We start from the raw sequence: 8,816 nt of genomic DNA, 5'->3' as shown, positions 1-8,816 counted from the left end.
CGATAGTCTGACTATATTGAATTAAATCTTTTTTCCTTTCGCAAGCTGCAAACACATAGAAATATGACAAGAGCTCAATGACAAATTATCAAAGGCATGTCAAATTTTTTTTAAAGGTAATAGAAATATACTCTGAGTTTATTAGGAACTGAGTGATATTTTGGTTGCTGAATTGTTGAATGCACTTCTGGGCAAAGGAGACACATACCTTGGGGGAAATTGTGTGGGGTTGGGTGTCCTCACACGGCTTCACAATAAAATGGCCATAATATCTAGGATGTCACAGCCAGCTTTGCCATGGCAGCAAGTAGGTGTCAGGCACTGATTTTGCCCTGAAATGGACTCAACAACACCAACAGGCACAAAGAATGAGAAGGAGTGACTATTATCCACCAAACTTCAGCTTAACGAGCTGTCCTTACCAGAACTAGGATAAATTGAGCTGGAAAAGGCTGATCTCCATGTAAGGCTCCTGAGCACTAAGGACTATTGTGTGTGTGTGTGTGTGTGTGTGTGTGTGTGTGTGTGTGTGTGTGTGTGTGTGTGTGTGTGTGTGTGTGTGAATACTGGGGCTTGAACTCAGGGAGATGACCTTTAGCTTTTTTTAACCAAGGGTAACAGTCTACGACTTGAACCAAATTTCCATGTCTTGATTTTGAATGGTTAATTAGAGATCAAAGTTTCAGTGTTGCACATGTTCATTCTTTGTCCCTCCTTTTCAATGACACCTTTAACTTCTTTTTTTTTTGGGGGGGTCCGGTCATGGGGCCTGAACTCTGGGCCTGGGCGCTGTCCCTCAGCTCTTCAACTCAAGGTTAGCGCTCTACCGCTTGAGCCACAGCACCACTTCCGGCTTTTTTCTTTTTGCTTATGTGATGCTGAAGAATGGAACCCAGGTCCTCAGGCAGGCAAGACAAGTGCTCTACCACTGAGCCACCTTCCCAGCCCCCCCTTAAACTTCTGAAAGAGAGATAAATGTAAAAAAAATGAAAAAAAATGAAAGAAAATAAATATCATCTTGTTTCTGTTTCCTGGTCACTGATTATTTTTGAGATAGTGCTTCTTACTAATAAGAATTATTGGTAGAATCTGAAAATCTATTTGAGTAATAAATAGACTAGGAAAAATGTTGTCTCCTATTTTTTATCACTACATTTCTTTTTGTCTGAGTATAAATGCCAGACTTACCCTAAGGGCCTAGAATAAGCAAAATGGCTTATAGAGCTCAGATCATATCTTTCCACAGAAGATGACAGCCCCAGAAGAAAAACCTGTCCACAACTTGCACAAGGAAGAGAAAGTTTGATGTCTCCTTAAATCTTAGGATCGAATACTCATGAGGAGCCCTGGGGACTGATGACAGCTTAAGGACCTAACATTTCCTGTGTCGTTCCACCATAGGAACAGTCACCAGTCTCCCATCACACTGTAGGTGCCACGCCTGACTGGTGACCTTGGCTGTGTCATGAGAACGTGCAGCAGGGCTCTGTCATGGTCATTGGAGAGTCAGTATTGCACACTAAGAGGACATTCATGAAGGTGGTAACAAGGCCTGAGTCAGGGTTTTGTCAGATCTAGATGATTTGTAACAGGCACTACTGTATTCAGGCTAAGAATATGGATATATCATCGGGTTCTTGCACACAAATTTGTTAAGTGTTAGCTTGCAACAGTTCTGCATGAAAGCCAACAAAAGGTCATCAATGCCCTCTGAACATATTTTCATCAACATTTAGTAAGTAAAAAGCTATAAAATCAAGTTCATCATGAGGAAAAATCTGATATGAAAACCAAATTGCAGGAGCATTTACAAAAAAATGTTTTTCTGTATGTATCAAATGTGACAAAATATTAAAAGTTAATGAAGCTGGGAAAGTTAAATTGATTTCTTTTTGTACTATGGTTGCAACTGTCTTTTACATTTCAAATACTGAACAAAAAGAAGGTAGGCCAAGCACCACCGGTGTCTCACTCCTGTAATTCTAGCTAGTTAGAAACCTGAGATCTGAGGAAAGTGAATTGAAGTTAGACTAGTTAGGAAAAACCAGTGAAACTTTGATCTCTAATTAACCATTCAAAATCAAGACATGGAAGTTTGGTTCAAGTCGTAGACTGTCACCCTTGATTAAAACAGCTAAAGGTCAGCTCCCTGAATTCAAGCACCAGTATTCACACACACACACACACACACACACACACACACACACACACACACACACACATTCTCAAAAATAACCAGTGACCAGGAAACAGAAACAAGATGATATATATTTTCTTTCATTTTTGTCATTTTTTTCAGAAGTTAAAGGGGTCATAGGAAAGGAAGGACAAAGAATGAACATGTGCAACACTGGTATTTAATTGGTACTATGTTGAAAATGACCTATGCAATTTGTTTTGGGGGAAGAACGGGAAAACAGAAAAAGAGATAAAGTGAAAGGGTAAAATTGTCCAAAAAAAATGCACTCAGGGAATTAGAGCTGTGGCTTAATATGAGTGCCATTATTCAGCAAAAGAGCTCAGAGAGAGTGTCCAGGCCCTGGATTCAAGCCTCATTACTGACTAAAACAAAAACAAGAATAAAGAAATGTAATCATTACCACACGATTGTACCTAAAACCTCTACAGCACAATAATAAAAATAATAATGATAAAGAAGAAGATGATAATGAAGAAGAAGAAGAAGTTAAAAAAACCAAACCAGTGAGAAAAATTGAGAGAGCAAGGAAAGGACTGACCTTTCAAAAAGAAATATATCCATACCTGACTTATATGACTGTAACCTCTGTGTAATTCACATTTATAATAACAATACAAAAGAAAAAACAGAAATGTAGTGCTGGAGCCATAACTCAAATGGGAGGTCAGACTAATATGTATGTGATACCAAGGTCAACCCCCTTATCAATTTCTCCTTCAAAAATGGCTCTTCTCATCACTTGTGCTTTCCCTAGCTTATGAAAAGGGGTGCAGTTAAAGAAAGAGAAAGGTAAATTGTCAGGCACAGAACTGTACTTGCAAAGAGCAGTACTCACTAGAACACATGTTTACTAGACCACTTGATGACTCCATGTTTTCTGAAATAAACAGAACTATTTGGACTTGAATACATGCTCCACTGTATACTAGATGGGGACTCAAAATTAATGAAACTCTCTGGATCTCAAATTCTTTACAGGTAAAATGAGAATAACAATACGTATCTCACAGCATTATGAGATCTGGTTGTCATCAAACATGGAGTGGTTTTATCTTTGGTGTGTGTGCAACACTCAAACACTGCTGGAAGGAGTATAAACTGGCATGATGTTTACTATATTACTTAACAGTAATACAACATGCCTGTAATCCTACTTACAAAAGAGGCTGAGAAAAGAGGATCCAGGTTTTAAGTCTGGACAGGAAACTGGATCAGATTCATCTCCAATGATCTCTAAAAAAGCTTCAGGTGGAGTTTGGTTCAAGTGGTAGAGTGCTAGACTGGAGCATAAGCCTCAGGAACAGTGCCCAGGCACTGAGTTCAAGCCCTAGGACCAGCACAAGCACACACACATGCACAAGCACACACACACACTAAATTTTTTGTGTTCTTATCACCCTGCTTAACAATATATTTCCTCTTGCAAGCTCACCTGATTTTTTTTAAAAGGGACTTCCTGTGTAACACAGGCTGCTCCTAAACTTACTAGTACAGGCATGCCTACTATAATTGCCTTCACTCAGTAACTCTATTTATAACATATTAGCAAGAAATTCATTCATACTCATGAAGATATTTGGCTTAAAGCTGTTCACAGTAATATTCTACTGTACAAAATGTAAATAATATAACTGGATATGGTACTATCCTACCGCATGGTAATACCAGCGAATACTCAGGAACCTGACACAGGAGAATAAGCAGGTGAGGAAAGCGTGGTCTACGCTGCAAAACCTGGTCTCCAAAGGAAAGAAATTCTATAAATATTAATCTATTATGAAACATACAATATGTTAAATTTATATAATGTAACAAATAGATCATTGTTAATAAAAATAAAATCTTGGCAGACATTTTAAATACATACATATGCATATATATTTAAACTTGTAGAAATAAAATTTCAAGTGCTTTTATCTGCATCTTTCAGTCTACCTGTCACCTACTTATTTACTGACACATTGATTTCTGTTTAGTCTTCACAAAACACTGTTCTCTCACATAAGTACACAAAATTGTAAAACAAAAAGTACAAAACAAATATTATCATAAATCCAAATGTAGTTTAATCCCTACCAAAATAATTTGGAGAAAACATACATTAAGTTAATGGCATTGTATACTGCTCAGGAAGGGGAGTCTAGGAAAATGTAGATTGTATGTGTGTGTGTGTGTATGTGTGTGTGTGTGTGTGTGTGTGTGTGTCTGTCTGTCTGTCTGTCTGTCTGTCTGTCTGTCTGTCTCTCTGTGTCAGTGTGTTTTCCATGAGAAATATTGGAGTTAGAATTAAACGTATTATTCTTGTTGGTCTTTTTGCTCAAAGCTGACACTCTACCACTTGAGCCACATCTCCACTTCTGGATTTTGGTTTCTTAATTGGAGAAATATCTCAGATTTTCTGCATGGGCTGCTTTAAACCTGAATCCTCAGTTTTTGACCTCTAAAGTAGATAGGTTTTAAAATATGAGCCACTGGTGGAAAGCAACTACGTTAACATTTTTGCATGTTTGAATGAATTTTAAAGTAAGACATATATGTTACTTTTGAGAGTGACTGGAAATATTCATTAACGTTTAACAGAATTTAAAACATACAAAGCTGAGAATGGTAAGTAGCTGAGAACCAAATGGAATAAATCAAAATTACCTATGACAGTTTTCAGTCTGTGCACAGAAATAATTACATTATTGGAGCCCAAGGCCATCAGATAGCTGAGCTCCAGCTGGCTGCTATGCTCATGAGGCCAGCTGGTGCTATTCACAAGAATGTGATGTTGTTGGATGGTAGGGATCAGCTTCAAGTTAAGAACCTGAAATATTTCTATTCATCGAGAAGAGGAAACATACCAGGACAAGAAATGTGATTAAAATTGCTGAATGCAAAAACCATCCAGTTAAAGGAAGACAGAATAACTCTTTCTATATCTGAAGAGTATTCTCGCACAAAGAATCATGAGCTGAATATGGTGGTCAATGTTTGTAATCTCTGAACTTGGGAGGCTGATTTAGAAGTTAAATTGAGGCCAGCCTAAGTTTTAGGCAATCAGAAGGACATATAGTAAAATGCTATCTTAAAACAACAACAACAAAAGACCCAGTGACTGGGAATGTGTTTAGTGGTAGAGTGCTGGCCTTACATGCAACAAGCACTTGATTTGATTCCTCAGTATGTTGTAAGCAGAAAAACTGGAAGTGGTGCTGTGGCTCAATTGCCTTGAGCAAAAGAAATTCAGGAAGAGTGCACAGGCCCTGATTTCAAGCCCCAGCTCTGGCAAAATTAAAAAAAAAAAACAAGTGCAAAATGCTGTTTGTTGAAATAAATATGTTGAAGAATTTTTATACTCACTAGAAAATTGTGCTGTTGGGAATTCATAATGAACTTTGTTAGGAAAAATTAAAATAAATTAATGAAATATTATCTGGCATTGGAAAGGACATAGTGAGATGTAAAAATGATTGGTGCCTATGGTTAATTGATACAACAATGTTACAGATACACTTGCCAGATTGTGATTTTTTAAAGTATACAATCGTGGGTTTGTTCTTTTTCAAAATAATTTTACTGCCGGGCCTAGCTACTAAGGAGACTGAGAACTGTTCGAATCCAGCCTGGGCAGGAAAGTCTGTGAGACCTTTATATCCAACTAAAGGTTCAGAAAATGTGAAGTGGCACTGTTGCTTAAGTGGTAGAGTGCTAGTCTTGAGCTGAAGAGTTGAGATACAATGCTCAGACCTAGAGTTCAAGCCCCACAACTGACAAAAAATAGTAATAGTAATAATATTAATTTTATTGTTACTATTAAGGTGTTATATATAAAGGATACCAATTCATAAGTTTTTTCTTTGCTAAAAGAAATACATATCCATCTTCATTGCCAACAGCCAGGAATTAGCCATCTGCTTTCCAGCTGATCTCTGGGTGTAGAGGCAATGTGTAATACAAAGCAGTACAAACCAATACAAACCATTTCTGACTATAAATAATTTTTTCTCTGCACATCTTAAAAATCAATGCTGACAACATGAAATAAAAAATCCCTAAGTTTAAAACATTCTTCTAAACAAGTTAAAGAAATCCTGATAACTAGTATTTTAAGAATAATTTCAGAGAGCTTGAACTCAGGGCCTGGGTTCTGTCTCTGAGATTTACTACTCAAGATTGGGTTGCCACTTTGAGCCACAGTGCCATTTCCAGTTTTCTCGTGATTAGTTGCACAGAAAAGTCTCACCAACTTTCCTCTCCAACCTGGCTTTGAACTAGGATCTAGAGATCTCAGCCCACTGAGTAGCTAGGCTTATAGGCATGAGCCCCTGGCACATGGCTTTTTGCTTACCTGAGACAGAGGCCAGTTAATATTAAATGTCAATCATTTTTAACTTTGTAAAATGAAGTTGACTGAAATGCCTTCCACTAGAAATAAGGAATCAAATGAGTAGGTGGGTTACAATGGTCTTACCAAAAGTTACATATTTTCCTTGTGTTTTTTTCTTCCAAAATTGTGTGCTTTCCAGAATCATACCTTATCTTTCCTTGATGGTTTCTTTGGTTTATTTCATAATTGTCCACAGCTTCTTCAGCCATCATTTATTTATGTGAAGAGCTTTCAAACATCTATTTTCAGCCCAAATTCCTTGTATACACCTCTCATCCATATATTCAACTGACATAAAAACTTGTGAAACAGTAATCATCTATTATCAGTATTGGATATTAATGTGTAAGTAAAATTTAAGAAAATTACATCAATAATTATAACATGATTTCAATAATAATGCTAAACATAAATACAACGTTGATTATATTCTGAGAAATTTAATAAAAACCTCCAGGAAAAGAAATCACTTTTTTTAGTGCTGATATTATGGTTTAAACTCAGGACCTTACCTTCTCACTTAAGCTTTTTCCCTCATGGGTGGTGCTCTATATTTCAACCACAGCTCTCCTTCAAATTTTATTTGGGGGATAATATAGAGATAAGAATCTCATGGAATAAAAAATATCATTTGTGTCCCTATCTTGGGGTTCATTTCACATAACATTCTGTTATAAGGTTATATGGTACCATGTACTACTTTCTGAAAGTGAGGTTAACCATGGGACCTATAGTTATTTGAGCCTCGCTTATCTCACTTAATAAAATTGTTTCCCCGTCTTTCCATTTCCTAGCAAATGGGGCGATTTCATTCTCTCTGATGGAGGCATAGAATTCCAGTGTGTGTGTGTGTGTGTGTGTGTGTGTGTATCACATTTTCTTGATCCATTCATCTACTGAGAGGCATCTGGGTTGGTTCCATTTTTTAGCTATGGTAAATAATGCTGCAATAAACATAGTTGTGCCGGTAGCTTAGTATGGTCTTGTGTGTTATCATTTGGTAAATGCCCAAAAGTGGGATTGCTGGGTTATAGGGGAGCTCTAAGTGGAGTCTTGGAAAATATTATATTAAGTAAAGTAAGTCAGACAAAAGAAATATAGGTCCTATGTTTTCCCTTATTTGGAATAACTAGTGTATATGTAGGACAAGCATAAGAGTTCAAATGCTATGTACATACCACCAGATAAGATGATGTTAAGCGAAGTGAATACCAAGATAGGGTTTATAATTTACCATGTGATTTATTTTTGTTTTTGTTTTTGTATTTTCCCCCACCAAGGTATAACTCCTGTTTTCACTGTATTTAATGTCGGTGCCCTGCATCTTGTATACACCATTTCTCTAGCTAGGGGAGGGCAAGGGAAAAAACAAAATGTTTAAATAGGTCAGGCTGACCCGTTGTAACAATGAGATACACAAGATACTATGTTGAAAAAGAATCTTTACAATATGGGTGGGGAAGCAGGGAAGGGAGGAGAGGGGGGTGTGTAGTTGTGGAGGTGGGAGGGAAGAAAGGGTAGGGGAAAAACAAAGGAGGAGGTAACAATGTACTCATTACCTTGCTCATGTAACTATAACCCCTCTATACCATATTTTTACAGTAAAAACCTCTTTTATAAAACAGAAGGTGTCATGTACACCAACTATAGCAGCCCACATATGTAATTCCAGCTGATTGGGAAGCAGAGATGACAAGGATCATGGTCTGAGGCCAGGCCAGAGAAAAAACTGCCAAGACAGCAATCTCAAAGAATGAGCTTTCCATAGTGGTTCACATCTGTATTCCTAGCTAATTATGTGGGAGGTATAGGTAGCAAATTCTCAGTCAATCTAAGATCACACCCTGGCAAAAAGTTGAACACCTCAAGTAATTAAATGGACTAGAATTACGGTAAAAGTAGTGAGCTTGTTGATGCTATACAACCAGAGTCCTATCTAGCAAGCAGGGAACCCCTGAATAGAACCCTTCCACCAAAAAGCCTAAATAATTTTAGCCTATTTGAACATCTAATTTCAAGGAGCCTGACAGATCAGAGATGATGACATTCTCTTTAAAATTAGGTATTCAAAAGAGACAAAATTATTTAGATTTTGAAAAAATTGAAAAGGAAAATACATGTGATTTTTGTTAGCTCTGTAATTCTTGAAAACATGAAATGTACTCAAGTATTTAATATATATCCATATGTGTGCATATGTCCAAGTATGTATGTATATATATGTATATATACATACATATATGT

This window comes from Dipodomys merriami, unplaced genomic scaffold, assembly GCF_024711535.1.
Source record: "Dipodomys merriami isolate MVZ:Mamm:240054 unplaced genomic scaffold, mDipMer1.0.p SCAF_196, whole genome shotgun sequence".
In the NCBI taxonomy this organism is placed as follows: domain Eukaryota; kingdom Metazoa; phylum Chordata; class Mammalia; order Rodentia; family Heteromyidae; genus Dipodomys; species Dipodomys merriami.
Note: the sequence above shows the minus strand (reverse complement) of the source record.